A 20,966-nucleotide genomic window follows, 5' to 3' on the forward strand; every position below is an offset into this window, starting at 1 on the left:
AACTTTTCCACTTAATGTTTTAAAAACCAAAAAGCAATTACTGCCAGGCTGGCATTGCCTTTCTGCACATTAATTTCCTATTATGAATAAAATTAATGAGTTTAGCAATCTCCTGGTCCTCACAGAGTTGTGCTCTCCATTATTGGTGTTAATAATCCGCCAGGGACCCTGACTCCAAAACTCGCTGCCATGGCCTGGTTTTGTGAAGCTAAAAAAAAAGAAAACAGAGATAAGGTGAGGATGGAGATTCCAAGAAATGGAAAGTGATAAGGGGCTTGGACAGAGTGAAGAGTGAAGGTCATTCTTTATTCACTGACCCCTGTGGTTACAACCAGCGGGACCTGATGAGGGGATTCTCGTACTTTTGTCCCAGTGGAACTCAGGAACCAAAGGTCAAACCATCCCAAATCTCGACTGGCAGATTTAGAGCTCCAGAGCTCAGCTTGAGACCTATTCCCAGCCTTTCCTGTCCCAGGGCTCTTGGCAGATGAAGCTCTCACCTCCTGGCACACCACGGAGCTGTAACGCCACCAAAGGTGGCTCCTTGCATACCAAGGCACCACTCCTAGCTGCCATCAGCTTTTCTGGGTAATTTGTGCTCCTAACCTTCACCAAAGGCTGCAGAACTCCAAGAACAGAGTCCCTGGAGTGGGAATCACTGCCTGACAGGGAAATGCAGGAAGCTGGGAGGGGACACAGCTGACCTGGCTGAAGGATGGGGAACACTGAAGGAATTCCTTGTTCTGCTTTGCTTTATTAAACTGTTTTTATCTCAACCAGCAGGATTTTTACCCTCAGATTCTTCCCCCTGGGTGGGCTCTGTGCTCCCAGCCTAACCCACAGCAGAAGGTGGCTTCAGCCCCACCGTGAGGCCATTGTTGTGAGCAAAATCAGCTCATCCCAGTCAGAACACAGCAGATTGCTCCTGGAGAGCAGCCCCTGATGCACTTCACGTCCTGAAGGGCCAGCTTAGCCCAGATGGCAGCAAAGATGTGTTTGCTGTGCCCAGAGCACTCATGTGAGACATTCCTGCCCCAGCCAGGGGTCTCTGGGACAGGCACAGGTTGCAGGGCTGAGCACTCAGACCTACAAACGTGCTCACCAGGGCAAGGGCTTTGCATCACACATCTGGGGAGTAGCTCACAGCTGCAAGGTCCTCTATTCAATATGATTTCCCTTGCAGCTTCCTCTCCAAATCTTGGGCAGGGTAAAGACCTGAACAGCCTGAGCCTGTCTGGCTGTGTGACTGAACAAGGACTGGGCTTTCTAAATATCCTCAGAACAAGACTTTTAACCCAATTTTAATGTTAGCAGCACGGCACTGTCCTTAAATCCCATGTCCTCACCACGGAGATGTTTACCTCTGTGAAGTGAACAAGCACAGCACAGATCCTTCATGGATCACAGCACAGAAACACATTTTCTTTACAATCCCTTCTGGGCAGAGGACTCCTGATATAAAAACCCCGAGTTCACCAGGCAGCGGCAGGTTTTAGTCACCTCCTTTGTCCTCTCTGCACATTAGCATTTAAAACCTACAATAAAGAGGCTGAGAGGGCAACTTTATTAAAAACATGTTTTATATTTGTTTGAGATCTTGATATTGCACTTTCTGCACAGATTTAAACACCACTGATGCTCTCAAACACTTTTTTTTTTTCAGACAAATTGTCTTCTTCCCTCAGCTCTGTTATTTCCTAATGGCATGGAAATTTCACAGCCTACCAGATGCCAGACTCCCAAATGTCACCTTCTCCAAGCTGGAGAAAACCAGGTCCCAACCCTGAATAAATCCAGATTGGCACTGACTGGTAGCAGTGGGGTAATGGCATGAGCTGAGTTTGCTGAGGACCAATCCCAGTGTGAACAGAGACGTCTCTACAGCCAGAAATTCCCACTCCACTCCATTGTTTTTGCTGGAAATAGGAGCAATTTCTCAGCTGCAGAGTCCAGAGTGGGAGGTTTGAGGCACCCTGGTGGTCCAAGGTGTGGAGTGAGCATTTGTTCCCCTCCTGCGGAGGGTTTCAGCTGCCATGCCACCACTTTTCATCAGCTCTGATCTATTAATGAAAGCATTTAAAGCTCACAAAGCCTGAATTTCCATGGACATCTCTGCTGGAAAATGTCTTTTCCTTCCCCCCTGGGAAGCAGAGTGCTCGAACAGGAGGCAAGATGAGATTTGGGTTTCATCCATGGAAAATCACAATTCAAATCCCAGTGACCAGGAAAGCTCTACTTTGCCCAGAAAAACATTCCAGGGAGGATTCCAGGACATCCCAGCTGCTACACAGGGTGGATCATGCCAGGGGCTGTAGCTCCCTCTGGTATTGCTGCTCCTCCTTTAGAGTCCCTCTGCAAAGAACCAACAGACAGCACAAAAAATTATTGCACCAAACACACCAAAATATCCATTTAGAGCTTTGGTTGCACAGAGGAAATATAAGTGAAAATAAAATGGAAATATCAAAAAGTGGGGAGAGGAGTAAGGAAGCCTCCCATCAGCAGCACACTCTTGTTCTTTTCCATTTCCAGAGGTCAAATGCTACTTTTATTCCTGAAAATGCCATAAAGTGCCAGCCACAAGAAGCTTTTAGTGCAGCCTGGGTTTCAGACAGGATGCCAGAATTTGACTTTTCTGCTAGAGAGACACTCAGTATTTAATCCTGTGCAACAAAAGTTTGTCCCAAGTGTTCTTGTGCCCTTTGATTCTGGATGGAATTTAATGGAAATAAGGAATTCAAAGCAATTTGCATGTTTATCTTCCTTAGGGTCAGCCCAAAAATCTCCAACGATGATAAATTAATACAGAAGATTCTGCTGTGCTCATCAGGGGAGGTTTGAAATGTTGCAAACCAAAGCAAAATTAACTCTATCCCCTAGAAATCATTACCATCCTCGGGAGCTCTCTTTCCACCCAACCCAAGTTAAAAGAGAAGAATCTTGTACTTCTGAGGAGAGCCTGAGTTTGGAAAATGGGGATTTCAACTCCAAGGAAAATGTGGAAGGAGTTTTAGTGCCCAGGTGCTGCTCCTGTGAACGGGCCTGGTGCTTTTTTTAGGAAAGAAGCCTTGATTTTCTCTCCCTCTGCAGCTTCCTTACACTTGAGGGGCTGAGATTTGGTCTAACTGCAATTTACTGCAATTTTAAACCCTATTACCCCCTCAGCATGGTGCTGTATAAACCCAAGGCAGGGCTTTTAATTTTCTAGACAAAGGTATTATTTGAGCTCCTTTCATGGCCTAATTATTACTTAGCAAATATCATGTTGTGATGAGCATTTGTGGATAATTCTCAGATAATACCTAATTATATGGTTAATACTCATAATGATGGGAAAGCCTCAAATATTCAGAGTCCAGATTTTTTAGACTATCTCAGAACTCCTTATATTTCAAAGCACTTGTAAGTTGAGGATTTATGTTGGTTTTTTTTTTTTTTTACTATTTCTAGCATGTAAAACAGCTTCTGCTACAATATCTCCCACTGCTCACTGGAATTTGGATTCACAGGTAGGCTTGGACAGCTTTGAACTTCTGAGTGACCTGACATAGCTCTAAACCTGATTAACTCACCAGATAGCTTGAGCCTGGGGATAATTTATGTGGCTGAACAGGCAGACCTTTCAGGGAATGTACTCCCAGGGAAAATGGTCTCTGCTAAATGGACAGCCAGGCTTGACTCCACTGAAATTCCTAATTTTCAAAAGCATGTGATGGCACAGGCAGGGCACGAAGAGAAATGGCTGCTGGGGAGAATTCAGTTCTGTTTCTCCCAGTCCTCGTGAATTTATTTCTGTTCCTGCTGTGGGCACTTCCCTGCAGAACGCCCAGGGTGTGGCTGCCACATCCCTGGCAGTGTCCAAGGCTGGGTTGGATGGGGCTCTCAGCATCCTGGGCTAGGGAAAGGTGTCCTTGCCTAGGGCAGGGGGTTGGAACTGATCTTTAGGGTCCCTCCCTCCCACCCCAAACCAGGCTGGGATTGTGTGAAGAGCTGCACAGAGCCCAGCCCAAACACAAATGTGTTTCCTGGAGCAGAGCTGAGCTCTGACCTCCATTCATTAAAGCCCCCCTGTGTAACATTCACATTCTCTGGACAGACAGACATCATTCTGTCTCTCAGGAAAAGCACAGAGAAGAGAAGAGAAGAGAAAACAATCTTTATCTCTGCTCCTCGGTTTTGCCCATGTGGAATGTGGTGTGGAGATTGTTCACCTGCAGTGATGGCTGGGTTGGATCCTGGTGAAGTTGTTTGGGGTCAGTGACCAATGGGACCCAGCTGTGGCTGGGACTCTCAGCAGAGTCACGAGTTTGAGTTAGTTAGGTAAGTAAGAAATAAATATATAGAATAAAATAGTCTCTCTTTAAATAGTATATTAATGTAATATAGTATAGTTTTAATGTAATATAGTGTATTATAGTATTGTAATATAGTATATAGTGTATATTGTAGGATAGTATTGTAATATAGTATATATTAATGTAATATAGTATAGTTTTAATAAAGCTATCCTTCAGCCTTCTGATCTGGAGCCAGACATCAGCATTTCTTCCCTGAATTGGGGTCCACCACAGTTTTACTATACCCCTGCCGTCCTGGGCAGCCCCAAATGCAGTTTGGTTTTATCAGGTAACAAACAAGCTCTTGCCCTCCTGGGCTGGAATGTGAGTCAATGCCTCTCCCAGCAGAGACTGGAGACACAATGATGAATTCACTGCTGGCTGCCTGGGTGAATGGCTACATAAATACAGGAGAAATGGTGCCTCGACAAGACAATCAGACACTGCAATCTGGGCAGACAGGGAAACACAGAGATACCTGCAGAAAGCGAGGACAGATTGTCAGGGCTGCTCTGAATGGAGCAAAAGTGCTGACAGGGACCAGCAGTGAGTGTTTAAGGGAGAACAAAAGATGTTCAGAGCAGCCCTGTAGCTCCCTTCAAACCCTGGCAACGTGACTGCAGCTAAATCCCTGTGTTTTATCATTATTAGTGAACCTAATCTGGCGAACACAAAGAAATGGGCAAGGCCAAAGCTGTTTTTGTCACCTCCTGGTGTTGCCTTGTGCTAGTGTCAGGGGATGAAGGGAAAGTGGGAGAATGTGGTTGAAGCACACAATTTGTGTCTGGGAAGGCCTCGGTTCCACTGGCAGCACCACCTTTGACTCCAGCAAGTGGCTGCCTATCTCTCAGCCTTGATTTACCCCTGGAAAATGAGTTTAACAGACTTCTTCATGAAGTAGTCTCAATTAATTAGCATTTGTAAAACTGCTCTGAGATTCCCAGATGAAAGCCTGGCCTGGAATGGCAAATTGCTAATGATAATTAATAGTTGTTCATGGTCTCTTTACAGAATTTCAAATTATTTTCTGAGGGGGAGTAAGAAGGGATGGAGGCTCTCAAGGCAGAGATCACTGTAAAACCCCAGGACAGCCATACCTTGCTGCCTGCTCCTCCTTCCTTCCCAGGATGAACGGGGAGAGCTGTGAGCAGAGGAAGAGGAGGTGATGAAGGCTCCTGGATGCACCACAGGTCCTTGCTGGGGCAGCGGGAGTGAGGCAGGAGGGGATGAGCAGGGCTGTTCCACTTCCCCCTCAAATGGATGCAAAGGCAGCCCTAATTAAACAGATGTTCTTAATAATGCTCTGACAACTGTCCCTGCTTTAATTTGCTTCACAGTAAAGATTAATATAACAACACAACACTGCTTTACAAGGGCAGAAAAGGGAACTGAGCTAATAAAAGGCAGTAGCTTACACGGTACATTATTGCTTTTCTTTCTGCTTGTCTAGCGAATATTTACCTCCTCTGGGAGAAGTTTTCATATTTATTTGATCTCTCCTCCCAGCTAAAGCTGACTTTGTGGTACATTGCAACAGGATTAATGCCAGGGCCAAGGTGCACAGGCATGTCAGGGGTCTCCATGGGGATTCTCCAGCCTCAAGGAAGGTCCCGGTGGTGCTGGAGCCAGCAGAGCTGTGAAACACCAGCAGGAGATGAATTCCAGGCTCATGCAGCAGGAAACTCCTGAAGCAGCACCAGGAAGATTGGAGATGGATTTCAGGCTGATCCTTGGACCAAAGCAGGAGTTTTTCCATGCTGGCAGGACAAGCATGTCCTACCAGCACTAAGAATCAGAATTTTTCTGATTCTTAGCACTGATTTCAGGCAACTTCTTTTCATCCTAGTTTCCTAGTTTTGGAGCTGTGGCTATTTCTGTCCACTGCCTGCAGTGAGCAAGAACCCCAAATGTCCAAACAGTAAATGGAAAGAATCATGCAACAGCCTCATAAACTTGAAGGATGTAGCAGGAACAACCAAGTTAGGAGAACATTGTCTTGTCCACACCCTGGCTGGAGAATAGGAGATAGCCAACATTATCTCACACGTGTCTGGAACTGGGATAAGATTGGAAAATTAAAGCTGCCTTCCTATGGCTCTAATAAAGTCCAAGGAGTGTGGATGTGACAGTCTGGTCAGAGAGAAAGAAAGCTAGTTATGTTTTCCCATTAATTGGTCTGGGAAGCTTTAGGGAGCTGAAGAGAAACAATGATAGCCAAATATTAAAACAACCTGCAGGTGGTGTTGGTAATAAGTTGCTTTCCTCATAAAGAGAGTGTCTTAATTAGCCAATCATGTGAAATGTGTCGATTAATTGAGCAATCAGGTCCACCTGTGGCAAACCAAGGTATAAAAAGGAATGGGTTCCTAATAAAATTTTTATTAGCCTTCTGAAAATGCATGGGGTGTGTCACTCACTCATCTGTGGAATTTCTGACTCAGGGTGACACAAGGAGAAGAGTTGGGCAGAGCCTCTGGGATCAAGGAGGGCAGGGTGGGCAGAATGCAAGCATCCAGATTTGCAGTTCTGCAGGTCGCCTGCAAGAAGAGACTGGCCTAGTGCTCTTGTCCTACAGGTTTTATCTCACTGCAGCAAGATCAGAAATCATCACAGCTGGACACAAATTCTCTCTCTACCCAGAGAGGGAATTCCTGAGCTCCTAGGAAAGCGTCAGGGCTTCTGTGCTCACACTTAATTCCCAGATCTGCACTGAATTAGCTCAACATGAGAGCAGCTGGGCTTCCTTTCCTCTGTGTGCTGTGTCAGACTGTCACATCACCTCTTCTGACCATCCCAAGCATACACTCAAACCCCAGGGGATGCGGAGCAGCCAAATCTCCACCCAGCATCACAACCCCACCTCGAGACACAATGTGACACAGTCCTGGGGCAGGATATTAAAAAGAAACTCCCAAGTTTCTCTTCACTTTGATAACAATTCAGAGCAGGCTTGTGAAATATTAAATCATCCTTGGCTGAGCAACATTTGTGTTTGCCCAGTTTGAATTACACAGCAAGAAAGAAACCAAGCTTTTCCAAGAGCGAGAGCTGTCTCCAGGATCCACAGGTGATTTTAGATCTTTTTGTGTACAGGGCATTCAAAAAAGGACCTTTCCACAAACAGGAACAGACTGTTCCACTTTTAAAAATAAATTCATGCCTGAATATTCTTTTTCTAATATTCTGTGTGGGCCAAGAGCCTGGCCAGGAGAAGAGAGAGGGAGAGCCCCCCTGGATGAATTATCATCCATATCCAGGTTTTTGTGAGGGAGCCTAGTTTTGCTGCCCAGTGCCTGCACTGAAATAGCCTGGAAAGATGATTTGGCACCTCTGCAAGTCCTGCCTGTCACTGCTGCCTGTGCTCTTCCCCGAGCTGCTTCCTGCCTGTGGAGCTCCTCCTGGCAGGTTTTACTCTGGGCACAGCCTGGGGTTGGCTTAGCTTGAGCTTAGCTTAGCGACAGCCCTGGGTACAGCTCTGCACCTCCAGATCAGACAGGAGCAGGACATGGAAGTGTCTGTGTCACAGAGCTTTGCTCCCACACTTTGTTACCTGCTGTTCAACCATTTCGTATTCGGGAGCTCTATTTGTTGTGCTCTATTTGTTTATGGTGCAGAAGCCCTCAGACAATAAGCAAAGGAAAGAGCAGGAGCTGGCAGCTGTATGCATTGCCCTTTGCTGGGATTAATGAGCCTTGTTTGCTTTCTGCCTTTTTCCAGCTCTCTGAAATGTCACACATCACCCAGAGTGCCTGACCAAAATCACATCATCAACCTCACCCCATATCCACCCCCTAGACCTGGCTGTCTTCATCCCCATCCTGACTTTTCACCCCAAAACCCTTTCCACTGCTGGCCCTTGGAATGGAATCTCAAAACATTTTCCATGCTGGGCACTGCAATTGAACTCAATTTGAGGGGTAATGATCACCAGTACCATGATTAGACCCAGAGCATTGCTGGAGCTGCTACCCCTGATGGATCAGCAGCACACAAACATCCACCACAGCTGGAACTGTGTGCAGGACAAAGCTCTGCAGGCCTCTGCAGCTGCGAGGTTGCCTTGGTCCCAGCTCTCAGACAGGGACAAGGCTGTGTGTGCCTGCTGGAATCACCAGGGATGCACTGATGGCTGCTCCAGTCTTGCTCCAACCTGCTCTCGTACTTTGCAATTTCCTCACACAGCTCCAGGCTCCCTGCTCATCCAAGAGCTCTTCCCATCACTCCTCACCAGCAGCATCTTCAGCTGTCCCCTTCCAGTGTCTAAACTTGCCCCAGCTCTGATGTCCTGGGCACAGTGAGGAAGAAGAGCTTCAAACATCCATCCTGCCCCCATGCTGAGAGCAAGGGTCAGTCCAGGACTGCAGGAGCAGCTGAATTATTTAATTGCTCCCTAAAACAGGTGGCTGAGGTGGTCTCTGGACAGCAACAACCCTGGCCAGAGCTCATTATTCATGCCCTTTCTAGGGGTGCCAAAGAGGGGCTCAGAGGTCAATGACAGAATGTCCATGTCCCTTTCCCTTCACAGATGATTTTTTCCTGTTCCAAACCTCCCCCTCTCACTGCAGCCGGGCTGAGTCAGAGCCTGCAGGAATCCAAGCCCTTGTGGGGGCTGAATCACAGCCTCCCACATCCCCAGCACCCAGAGCTCTCAGCCAGCACTGGGAACAGAGCTCTGGGTGCTTCACCAGAGCCTCCGTGGGTGGGAAGGCCTGAACCAGCTTCTCAGCCCTTTTTTAGCAACATTTGAATCCCTGTCTCTCTTCAGACAATTGTTTCTCTGTGTGGGCTGGCTCCTTCAAACCTGTCCTCCTTGTGTCCTGTCAGAGGGGTGGTGGCCCTTTAGTGCAGCTCAGCTCCAGGGGGATCCATCCTGGCAGCACTCCTGTCCCCAGGGATGCTCCAGGTGCCCTGAAAGGGAACAGACAGGGAAGATGAACAGGGACTTTCTACATGAGTGTTAATGATGCCTCAGGTTTAGCTTTTCTATTTTTCACATTCTGTGCTGCTTCAGTGTGTGGGTCTGGGCTTCATATGAGGGGATGGTGAGCTCTCTGCACAGAGCAGGGAGACAAAACAATTCCTGCTCCAGCTGGGCACCAAGGACAAATGATCCAAATCTCAGGCCCAGGAGCACAAACAACGTGGGCTGGAGAGAGGAAAACAAGCAGGATGGGACTGCATGGGCTAAAGCTGGAATGGGACAATGAACTGCAATGTGCCAATGGAGCAGAGCTGATCCCAGTGAGAGCCCCCGGGAGCGCTCGTGCATTTTGGGACCATTTGGGTTCATCTTGGGTGCAGCCCTGGCTGGGCTCTGGTGCTGCCCAAGGTGGATCCATGGAGGAGATCCTTTGAATAAATCCCTGCTTTATTCTTTAGCTCTGCCCAGCGTCTGTTCCAGGTCAGCCTGCCCAAGGCATCATTACAGGGCAAGGGAGGATGGTTTCAACCTGGCAGAGAGCAGGTTTGGATTGGATATTAGGAAAAAATTGCTCCCTGTGAGGGTGGTGAGGCCCTGGCACAGAGAAGGTGTGGCTGCCCCATCCCTGGGAGTGTCCAAGACCATTTTGGAGCACCTGGGATAGTGGAATTTGCCCCTGCCCAGATGAATTTTAAGGTCCCTTCCAACCTAACCTAGTCTGGGACTTTGCAGTCACCCCCAGGCTGTGCTTTACATGTGAAATGAGGTTTCACATTATCAGCCTGGCTGAGCATTCCAGCAGGGAAGGTGCAAGGACAAACCTGTCCCTTCTCAGGGAGCCTCACAACCAAAGGAAAAACCCTAAAAATACCCAGCCATGTGTTCTAACTCTGCTGAGAGATACTGGTAATGAACAGTCATGTCTCTAAGTTAATCAAGGGCCTCAAAGAGTTTTATAGGGATAAATAAATCCAATTCCTCTAATCCCAGGAAGATCCCCCAGCCACACAGTGCCACTATGGGCTGTTTCTCTTGTACTGTCCACATGCAAGTCTCTTCCAGCATCTCCAGGTGTGGGATCACAGTGGTCAGTGTGAAATTCACTCAGCATTTTTTACTGAAATTGAGTTGCTGGCGGGTCTAACAGAGCTGTGCAGAGCACTGCTTCCAGCTCAGCATTATTCAATTAGCCCATTTTGCTGATTGCCATCTGGGTCACTGTTGTCAGGGTTACAGCTGGCTCAGCTCTCACCCAGAGATCACATTTGAAAATACACCTGGGGACAGGGGGATATTAAAAAATAACAGACCTTCAGTGTAACACGATTTCCAAACATTCCCACAGCTGCTCGGCTGATCCTGGAGTGAAGTTCAGCTCATTAATTTAGAGCACCTCAAGTAAAGTTAAAATAAAAATGTGTGCTCCGTGATCTCTGCACTGGCAGTGGGTGTGGGAAGCAGAGAGGGGTGGCCTGGACAATTTCACCTGTCTGTGGTGAATTATATGCTAAAATTCACACAAACCTAACAATCCTGAGGGATTGTGTGTGCCTGTGCAAGGCTGACTGTGGGAATACCAGGTCTGGAGGATCTGTGGGTGAGAAAAGGAAAAAGGAAAAAGGAAGGAAGAAAGGAAGAAAGAAAGAAAGAAAAGACATGGATAGTTATATTTTGAATATTACTGCTTGTAAACTTGGCATTGTGTGTCTGACTCCAGCAGGACAGCTCTGCCCACCACAGCCTGGGTGTTGGAAGGATTTAACCTGCAAAATTCACTTTGTAAAACTGTAAAAATTAATGTGAGTGCAACAAGATGGCACAAGAAAGAGTGAACTGGCTCCTGTGAATTTGGGATTGTGTGACTGTGCCGAGCTGGGACTGGGCACTGGTGGAGCAGCAGCTAAAGGAGGTCAGTCTGGGACAAGGCAGTTGCAAAAATAGGCTCATCAGGAGGCCACTGACCCCACCTGCAGCTGCAGCCCCAAGGATCCCGTGTCACAGGGGCACCAGGGGCTGCAGCTGAACCCAGATCGGCCTCAGCCTGTGGCCACAGGGCAGCAGTGCTGTGAGCACTGATTGTGCTGCACTCCAGAGACAGAGGCAACTTCCAGACAGGCTGCTTGTTTGCTAAAAAACCTAAATCCTCATTTCCACTGAGTTTACCGCGGGCCTGAAGTTCCTGAGGTCTGAGCAAAGCCATCAGCACAGTTGGAGTGCAGCACAGGCAGGGACACCTGGGAGAGGTGGGTGGGCAGCCAGGGCTGAGCTGCTGAGCTGGGAGAAAGGCAATTGCTCTAAACAAACGCTTAATGGGATGGTGGAAACTGGCCCCTAATTTCACTTCCAAGGAGAGATCCAGCCAGATCCTCACTGCCCTAGGAGAGAACATCCTTCACTGCCTGCAGAGGCCTGAGCCAAAGACATAATTGGAGCTACAGCAGGAATAATAAATGCCAATTAGGTGGCATTTTCCCAAGCATCCAGTGCTGCCTGGCTGTGTTTGGAACAAATTTTCACTATAACTGAACTGGACAAACACAGACCATGTGTGAACTATCCCATCAATTAATTCCTCTTGTGCCCTTCTTCAATAGAATAGAATAGAATAGAATAGAATAGAATAGAATAGAATAGAATTTCACATCCCAGACAAAACTGGTCCTGTGCACTTAATCTATGGGGTCAGGACAAAATTCCAGCTGATGTGGCAGCCCTGTTGTCACTGGGGACCAATCATACAGAGGAATGACCCAGCAGCATTCCAGGAGTCAGCAATGCTTCCAGGAGGAATTTCCAGGACATGCCCCTGCAGATGGGTGCTCCAGCTCCTGGGAACCTGTCTGCAAAGGGATAATCCAGTTTCCCAACAGCTCTGTGCCACAGAGGCAGTAGAATTCACTGGGGAATGGCCCAGAGGTTAGCCCAGCCTCCGTGTGATCTCTCCTTCCTCTACAAAAACTGAAATCACTGAACCCATCACTGTGAATTCCACCTTGGGTGCAGTGTGACAGCCCAGTAAGGATGCTGCTCCGCGGGCCAGGGTGGGAAGTGGAAGGAGCTTTAACTCCTGCACACCCACAGGGAGCACGGACAGGAGCAAATCAGCCTGCAAACGGGAACTCACTGGTACTCACACAGCCAGGCTGGTATCTGAGGGGTGCAAGGGACTGACCCCACCCTCTGTGACCATCCCCTGTGCCAGGGAGTGACCCTCTGTGACCACCCCTTGTGCCGGGGACTGATCCCACCCTTTGTGACCATCTCCTGTGCCAGAGAGTGATCTCACCCTTTGTGACCACCCCCCTGTGCCAGGGACTGACCCACTCTCACCATACCCCTGTGACCCCACACTCTGTGACTGCCCCCCTGTGCCAGGGACTGACCCTCTGTGACCATCCCCTGTGCCACGGACTGACCCCACCTTCTGTGACCATCCCCTTATGCCATGGAGTGACCCCACTCTCTGTGACCACCCCCCTGTGCCGAGGACCTGATTAGAGGCACTCAATCCACTGCTGTTCCCCTTCCCAGCAGCGTTTGGTGTGAGAAGTCCTGCCCTAAATGCTGAGATCAAACTTAACCTGCTCAGCTCAATCACAGCAGCTCCATTAAAAATCTCCCTCAGGCACCAGCTTTGCCTCTCTCCATCCCCTGTCATGGGCTCATCAGTAAACAGCTAAGCAGCAACTTGATTAAAAATGTGAAAAGATATTTTCTCCTCTGAAGATTTTGTGCAGAGCTGTTTTAAGCTCCTTCCCACAACAGGTTTTCACAACTTGTTGGTTGAAATCACTCACACAGAATGCTGTCTATCCAAACACAAGCTGTGCTGCCCAGTCCAATTTCTGTTCCTCCCACTAACACATCCATTTATCTCAGCATTCCAGCATCTTTTCGATGATTTTAATACCTGGCAAAGATTTATGCAGAGGTGACTCATGGTCAAATATCAACAAGCAATTTAAGAAGCAGCATTTCCAAAGGGATCCTTGGAGGAGGCAGAGATCTCAGTTTATGAGGGTTTGATTTCTAGCCTCTCAATACAGAGCTTTCAAAAGAGAAAAACAGACAATTAGCAGATGCAGAACTGAAAGTGGAATAGCTCAAAAGCCGTTGGAAACACAGAGAACAAATCCCTGTCTCTGTGTGCACAAACATCCTCCAAGGAGGGCACCTAATGCTTTTATTTGGGTTTTTTTCATTACTGCTGCCAAAGCCTCTTCACTCCTTTGCTGTTCTGACCATGTATGACTAATGTGCAGAGGTTTGGGAGCCTCCAGGACAGATCCCTGCAGCAAACACTGTCTATCTGACCACAGAATTTAATGAAAACTCGCTGGAACAAAATATTTTTGAGGTGAGAGTTCTAGGGGCTGCTGCTGCCTTGCTAATGATAAAAGAAATCATGTCTATATTGGGTTTTCTGTTCTCCTTTGAAATGTAATCCCGGGGCTGTGTGTAAAGGAGCAATTGTATTTGAAAAAGAGAAATGGGACCGTGTCAGAGCAAGCTTTGAGCAACTCTGGGCAAGGGCAGAGGAGATTTGAGTTGGAGTCTGCGGCAGGGAAAAGGGTTGGCAGGGAGAGACAGAAGACAAAAGGTAAAGTGGAGAAAGAGGTACTCATGGAATAACTCATAAAATAAGGCAGATGGAGGGATGTAAGTAGAGAACAAAAGAAAATAAATATTACAGAGTTGTCTGCACTCATCTATGTACAAAATCTATGTATTTACCTACCCACACTTTGTCTTTTCTATCCCCATCTGTCTCTATGATCAAATCACTTGCTTGTTCTTTCTCCTCTAAACTCCTGCTTTTTCCTTTCTCCACCCTCCTCTCCTTCCAACCTTGCTCTTCCAGTGCCTCTCTTCTTCCAGCGGGAAGTTCCTCCCTCCCCTCATCCATGCAATCCATCACAAACCACATTTAGAGCTGGACACAATGAAATTCCAGTTCCCTGGTACATAAATAATCCCTTTCCATGTAATCTCAGGATTATTCATTTCAAAGGGAGGGCAGCAAATGTATCGAATTTTTATAAATGCTGGCATTTTAAAAATAAATGAATGGGGTGCAACAGGACTTTATTAAAATACAAAGAGATTAGCAAGGTCTCATTCCCTTCAATTATTAACAATGTACTTGTTCTCCAGAAAAGTACCCATGAAAATTTAAAACAGATGAAAATGGTTGTTCACTTAAAACTGCTCTGTTAATCTGTGAGAAATGTTTTATTCAAAGGCATTAAATGAATACTGCAAGGTTTGATATGAGATAATCCATCATTCATGTGGCACAAACATGGGGATCGATAAAGTGTTGTGTCAAGAGGAGAGGAGAACATGGCATCTTTGGAAGATTTCTTCACAGGAGGCTTGTTTCAATTCATGGGATGGCCAAAATCAATATTAACTCATAGATTTTACAAACTGGATGCCTTTTTGTTTTTCCATTTATAACTCTGCAGTCTCAGCTCACTACGAGGGTGAAACGGCTGAAAGGAGAAAACTCTCAAAAGCTTTGGTACAGATTCCCACCAAAAGCAAAGAGACAATTTTGGCACTGGGTTTGGGGATGACCAAATCACTACAAAAAGGCTCCCCAGGGAAATCAGGGGGTGGGTTGGATTGTGTTGGATTTCTCCCCAAAATCAAGCTCAAATTAAGATTAAAACCTTTATCCAGGGTGTCCTTGGAAGTTACAAGGAGTGTGGGCAGGATGGTGCTGCTGCTTGAACCAAATTGGTTCCACCTTGAACAACTTTGTCTTTATTGCTTTCACTGTTTGCACCAGAGCAGGGTCAAAAGAGAATCATCAGCATCAGGGCTGTCAGAGTATGTGGATGTTCCTTTTGTTCCGAGAAAAACACCCCAAAACAAACAGGAAAGAAGGCCAAAACATGGAAAACAGTGGAAATCCATATGAAAGGAAAGCGTTGTTCCAGCTAAGCTGTGAGTACAAGGGGTGCTTTCACCCAGCGAGGTAATTTTTGACACCGTGATGGGTTTGTTTGAACAAAGGAATTGCTGTAAAACTCCATTTCCTTCTGATGTAAATGCAGATGTGCCAGGAACCAGAGCGAGCCCAGGGGCCTGGAGGGTGGAAACAGATGCTGGAATCAGGGTGGAATCAAGATGGAATCAGAGGGTGGAATTGGGGTGGAATTGTGGTGGAGTCAGTGTGGGATAAGGGTGGACTCAAGGTGGAATCAGGGTGAAATCATGGTGGAATCAGGATGAAATCAGGGGGTGAAAACATGGTGGAATCAGAAGTTGGAATCAAGGTGGAATCAGAGTGGAATCAGGGTGGGATAAGGGTGGAATCAAGGTGGAATCAGGGTTAAATCAGGGTGGGATAAGGGTGGAATCAAGGTGGAATCACGGGGTGGAATCATGGTGGGATAAGGATGGAATCGGGGTTGGAATCAGAGGCATCCCTCTCCCGGATCCTCCCCTCCCCGTGTTTGTGCAATTATTGAGCTTTCCAAGGTGAGCTTAGGGAGGACAAGGCTGCCGATCTAAGCACGCATATCAGTTGTATCTCAAGGCTGCCGGTCTAAGCACACAGATCAGTTTTATCTCTCCAGGATAAGGCTACTGAGCTGCTGATAGCCTGTTATCTGTATTGCTAATGAGCAGGGCTGGAAGGGAGAGGCACAGTGGCCGGAGTGAATCGTAAGCAGGGCTGGGACTCTTTATTTTTGCCACCAAAGTGGGCACAGAGATGCCAAAAATGTCCCAGAGCCACTGCAGACAGGGGTGGATGAGGCTGCCTGTTGAGTTGAAACTTTTTTTTTTTTGTTAGGGTGGGATTAAATGTGTGAGTTTTAAACTAAATTTTTCTTTGGACTTAGATGTTTATTAGTTCTTATTTATATTACAGTCTCACACATTGGGAGTTTTATAGGACTTTAACAAATTAAAAAATGGAGTTGTATGTCTCTTTCTATGAGGCTTTTTAAGGATAAACTGCTTAATTAAGAAATTATACTTAAATTATTTTTATTTTAATAATTTAATAACTAACTACTCGTGGTCTGCAATAAGGACTTCTTTATCTAATTATACAATAGTAAAACTTACAAAGAAGAAGGTGAAGAAGAAGGATTAGCTTTGGTCTTAAAACTTTTATTTTGTTTTATTTATATTGCTATATTTTAAAACTTTAAGTTTTTTACTACTTGATATTACACACTTTATTTAAACTATATACTTATAATTTTAGTTTTATAATTTAATTTTGGATGTTTTCTTTATGGTTTCAGGTTAAATGTAGTGTTTTTTTATTAATACAGAAAGTTTAAACTAGGGTTCTAACAGCTGCCCTCATTTAAGCCCAGGAAAATAAGAATGAAACAAGAGAGGAGACAGCCACTCTTTGTTTAAATAACAAGACAGGTACTGAAATATAATTAATATGCAAGAAAGGACCATTTTTCTTCATATCTCTCTGGAACTAATGATGGAGACAACTGTTGTGTCAAACTGACTTGAGAGCTGAAGGAGCCTTTTAATTTCAAAATGATAATAATTCAGAGGAGAGGGTTTACATTTTCTATTTCAGAGGAGGCTCCTGCCTTCCTTAAGCAGACACCTGGCTTTTCAAACCAAGATATCCGTGAAAGAAGATGATAATCCAGCCTGTGATTCTGTGATAAAAGCTGGTTTTTACAGGGTGAATCTGATTATTGTAGAGGTTGGCTGGGTGAAACAGGGCTTTGCCAATGTGACCTCTCACATCCACCTCAGCTGATGGAATAATTCCTTCCTGGTGCACAATAGCCCTGATATGCTGTAAGTGCAAAAGTTAGGGAATTACTTCTCTCGGGGTCTGGATGTCGAGGTGACCCCAAGAGTGTAAAAGTCCTCATTTCCCAGCCCCTGCACCCAAAAAAGGAGTCTGAATGCGCAGGGTCGGCTTCTCAAGGTTGTTTATTTTCCCTTATCCAGAACATTCTCTCTCTGCCCTGCTGAGCTCTGTCCAGCAGGTCGGCCATGGCATTCTGTCTGCCCTCAGGGCGGTGTTCACATTTTATACCCAAAACTCCGTGTGCCATGTTTACAATAACGTGCCAATGTCTGTCATTTCTGTTGGGCAGTGTGTCTGTACCTTAAACCAACAGAAAAGTGTCACCACCACAGCAAGACATGGAGGGCAAGGAGAAGGAGAAGAAGGTCAGGATGCACCCAAATCCCTCCACCTTGTCCCCTTGAACACCATTCTAAAAAGCCCCAAAATTCTACTTTTCCACCCTGTGTTAATTCAACTACCACACTACTCAAACCCTTGTGGCTTGTAATTCCTCAGAGTTGGCAGTTTTTTCCACGGGCTAAAATTGAAGCCACAGGTGTTTTTGACTTTGTGCCAAGGTCTCCGAGCCCCTGACAGGGTCTGGAGACAGCCAGGGCAGCCAGAGGGATGTCCTGGATTCCCACAACTTCCAGGAAAAAAGCAAATAATTTTCCACTTTCTCTGATGCAGTGCTGAAACAGCTCAGAATTATTCCGTGCAGAGGCTGTGAGCTGTTTGCCCTCCCACAAACCTGGGTGGAGCAGCAGCAGAGAGAAGAGTTCAAAGTGCACGGAGCTTTCAAGTGTCTGCAGCAGCTTCCTTGGCTGATTAAAGTGTTCACGTTAATCATATCTCGTGCTTAATGAACTAACACAAATCGCATCAAGCAGTGAGTCTTTTATGTGAGATGCTTCCCCTGAGACAGAGATGAGCAAGAAAAATAAAGCCAAAAAGACCATCTGAGGCATCCCTATCTGCCACTGCTGGACAGGTCTGGGAAGGGTAAAATTCACACAGCGCCTCAGAGCTACCAGTGAAATTCTTATCAGTGGGTGCTACACACCTTCTTCTGGGGGAGAGACAGCATAGAGCAGGATATCAGGGGGAAATACAGGATAAAAATAAGGAAAATGTAACCAAAGAAGAGTGTAAGCAAGATAAGAATGTGCATTTGATCGGCTTTTCTTCATGCACACAGAGATTCTGCTCTGGTGAAGGGTTACCTTGTAAAGAAACATCTCCAACCAAGCAGTGAGCGCTGATTTTTATCCTGACCTTTCATCATTCCTGGTTTATTCACTGCCAGCCTATTTCTGGCTCTGTTCCCATCTCCTGGCATGAATTTGGATAAATTTGTTCCATTTTCTCCATGCCTCAGCTTCCTTTCAGTAACATTTAACAAACTGAAATCACTGGTATGCGAGCAGGACTTTGAAATTCCTGGATGAAAGGGAGAGACTTGCTTCTGCTGTAAAAGATGACCAAATTTGTGAATGAATAAACCTAAGGTCAGATAGCATATTACAAATATACTTGTAAGAGATAATGGAGCATTTATTTATAGAGCCATCAGAAGGCCAGACTTGGTCTTCTTGTAAATGGAAGCAACAGTCCATTTCTTTGGGCTCTGGGCCAGTTCATACAAAGGCTGACACATTATTAAAGCCAGAATAACTCTATTTTCCATTTCTCAAGGCTGCCTTTTTCATTACCATATATTTCTGCTTCTCTCCCTAGCTTTTCTTATTTTATTTTATTATTTTATTTTATTTTATTTTATTTTATTTTTATTTTATTTTATTTCTGCAGAGCTCTGATACAGTTCTGCGATCTATTACCCTGTTCATCAGCCACAAAATCTGATCTTGGAAGGGTCAGAGAGAATTTATCATGCTTCTTGTCACCTTCACATAGGCTTTGCTTGTCAATTTTTGCCCTGGACAGTGGTGGCAGAGCATATTTTTCCTTGTATATTTTTGTTTTCCTGTGGCAAGGAATCATCAAATTCTCATAGACCTGATCCCCTTTTAGAGCCAGTTCAGTGAAATGTAAGGATCTGCAACCTGCAAGGCCTGCAGTTTGAATTTATGATCCCAAATGAAGGCTCATTGTTCAGAACACCTCAGAATCCCATTTTTTCCCAGCCTGCTCCCATGGATCTGCCTAAAAGCCATTGCCTGAGGATATTCTGGCTCTCATGTTTGCCTTGGGATCAAAGGCATCCCATGGGCAAGGCTTACCAATAAACACCAAGCTGCAGGGCTTGGGTTGCTCTCTTTTGTCAATTTTGTCTATTTTGCTGATGAAATTGCCTCGGTGAGCAGGAATGAACCAATCAGGCAAACATGACGCTTTGTCTCCCATCTCTTCTCTGCCTGGAGATGTGAGGCTTGGCAGGATTTTGCTGTTTGGCCCTCTGGAAGCAGCTGGGATGTTCTGCCCTGTGGAGAACTCTCCTTGCACACCACCAGCTGTGTTTGGTTGCTGATGGAGCACCAGCCCTAACTCATGGGTGGGTGTAGGACAGACCCTCTGCTGTGACATCAGTGCCAGGAAAATCAATAAATCTCTGAATTTCAGGGTGCAAAAGCTGCCATGGAGGACCCTTCCCAAATGAAGATCTACCTCAGAGTTAAAATATCTCAATGGCCAAGGAAAAGTGGGCGAGGGAAGGAGCATTTCCACAGCTGCAGTGTGCAGCTGGAAGGGCTTCAAAGAATCTCCCGAAGCTCCTGAATCCTCACAGATGGGAATGCAGCAGGAACTCCCAAGAAACTTTGCTCCTGTGGCTTTCAGGGTTTTGCTGAAATCCTCATAATTTTTCCAGGCACTGGTGCTGCAGTGCAGAGATTCCAGCCTGGTCACCAGCCGAAAAACAGCCTGGTGGCAGCACACTGTGGGCCCTTTGTTTGCTTCAGGGAGGATTTTTTCCTCTTTATATTCTTATCAAAAAAGAATTATGCTGCACAATATTCCCAGATTTAGGGAATCTCTCTGCCAATTTAGCTCAGCCTAAGCCAATCCAATCTCCCCATCCATATGCAAAGATATTCAGGAGCCCACTGGAGAGCTGGGAAGTGAGAGAGTAATAATTTTCTGACCTGCAAAGATGTTGCTGTGAACAAGGTTAACTGAAGGAATTCATCTTCACTGAGTAATGTTTTCCTCGTGAGGTTTTCAAGGCTGAGGACTGAGCTGCCTGGACACTGCATCATTTTTATCATGGCACTTCCTCATTTTTCGTTTTACTGTTGGTACTCGCCTCTTCTCCCTCCCTCTCTTTTAATTTTCAGCCCTTTTTGTAAATGGTCCTGATTTATTCAGCCTCTCCACACCTCTCTCCCTGCCCTCCTCTCCGTTTGACTCTCCATAGGAAGAAGAAATTTGAAGTAATTGAGCTGCCTCCACCCTGCAGGGTTGTGCAGCCAAAATTGGTGATTTGGAAGAGCTCAGATGCTCAGAGGCCACAGAGGTGCTCAGATCTGAGAGCTGTCGCTTCCTGCTCACTCCTTGTTCCACACACCTCCACTGGCAGTTGGAATTCTGATTTCAGGTCCTTTTTCATTTTTAGGTTCCACAGAGCTGTGTTTGCTGCTGGAAGGTAGTAAATGCCCAAATGTACAGGCACTGCAAACATCATAAGGATTAATTTTCTTCTGAATAAGAAAAACTAGCTAGATAAATTCCAGTGATTTCCATAGGAATGGGGGCTCTTCCAAATGGAACCTGATGGGTGAATTCCATGCAGGGACTCCACTGGGAGCTCACCTTTAATCCTGGGAGAAACACTCAGGGGCCTTCAGTGCTTGCACTGCTTTTTGATGTGCACTCAAGGTTTTAAGAATGACTGTAAAGAAACTAAAACTCGACTGAAACAAAAGGAGAGCGGATCACACATCAAACTATTTGTGGTGAA

The 20,966-nt window shown here is 46.0% G+C and overlaps 1 long non-coding RNA gene across 1 annotated transcript; it reads right to left on the reverse strand.

Annotated features, from left to right (window-relative positions):
• Positions 1-1,541: 1,541 nt before the first annotated feature.
• On the reverse strand, positions 1,542-20,427 carry LOC137462163 (uncharacterized). The gene is made up of 2 exons (XR_010993608.1): positions 20,152-20,427; positions 1,542-2,352 (listed from the first exon to the last, which is right to left on the reverse strand). It is a non-coding gene; the product is annotated as an uncharacterized lncRNA (long non-coding RNA).
• Between the last annotated feature and the right edge of the window lie 539 nt (positions 20,428-20,966).

This window comes from Anomalospiza imberbis, chromosome 24 (assembly GCF_031753505.1).
Source record: "Anomalospiza imberbis isolate Cuckoo-Finch-1a 21T00152 chromosome 24, ASM3175350v1, whole genome shotgun sequence".
Classification (NCBI taxonomy): Eukaryota; Metazoa; Chordata; class Aves; order Passeriformes; family Viduidae; genus Anomalospiza; species Anomalospiza imberbis.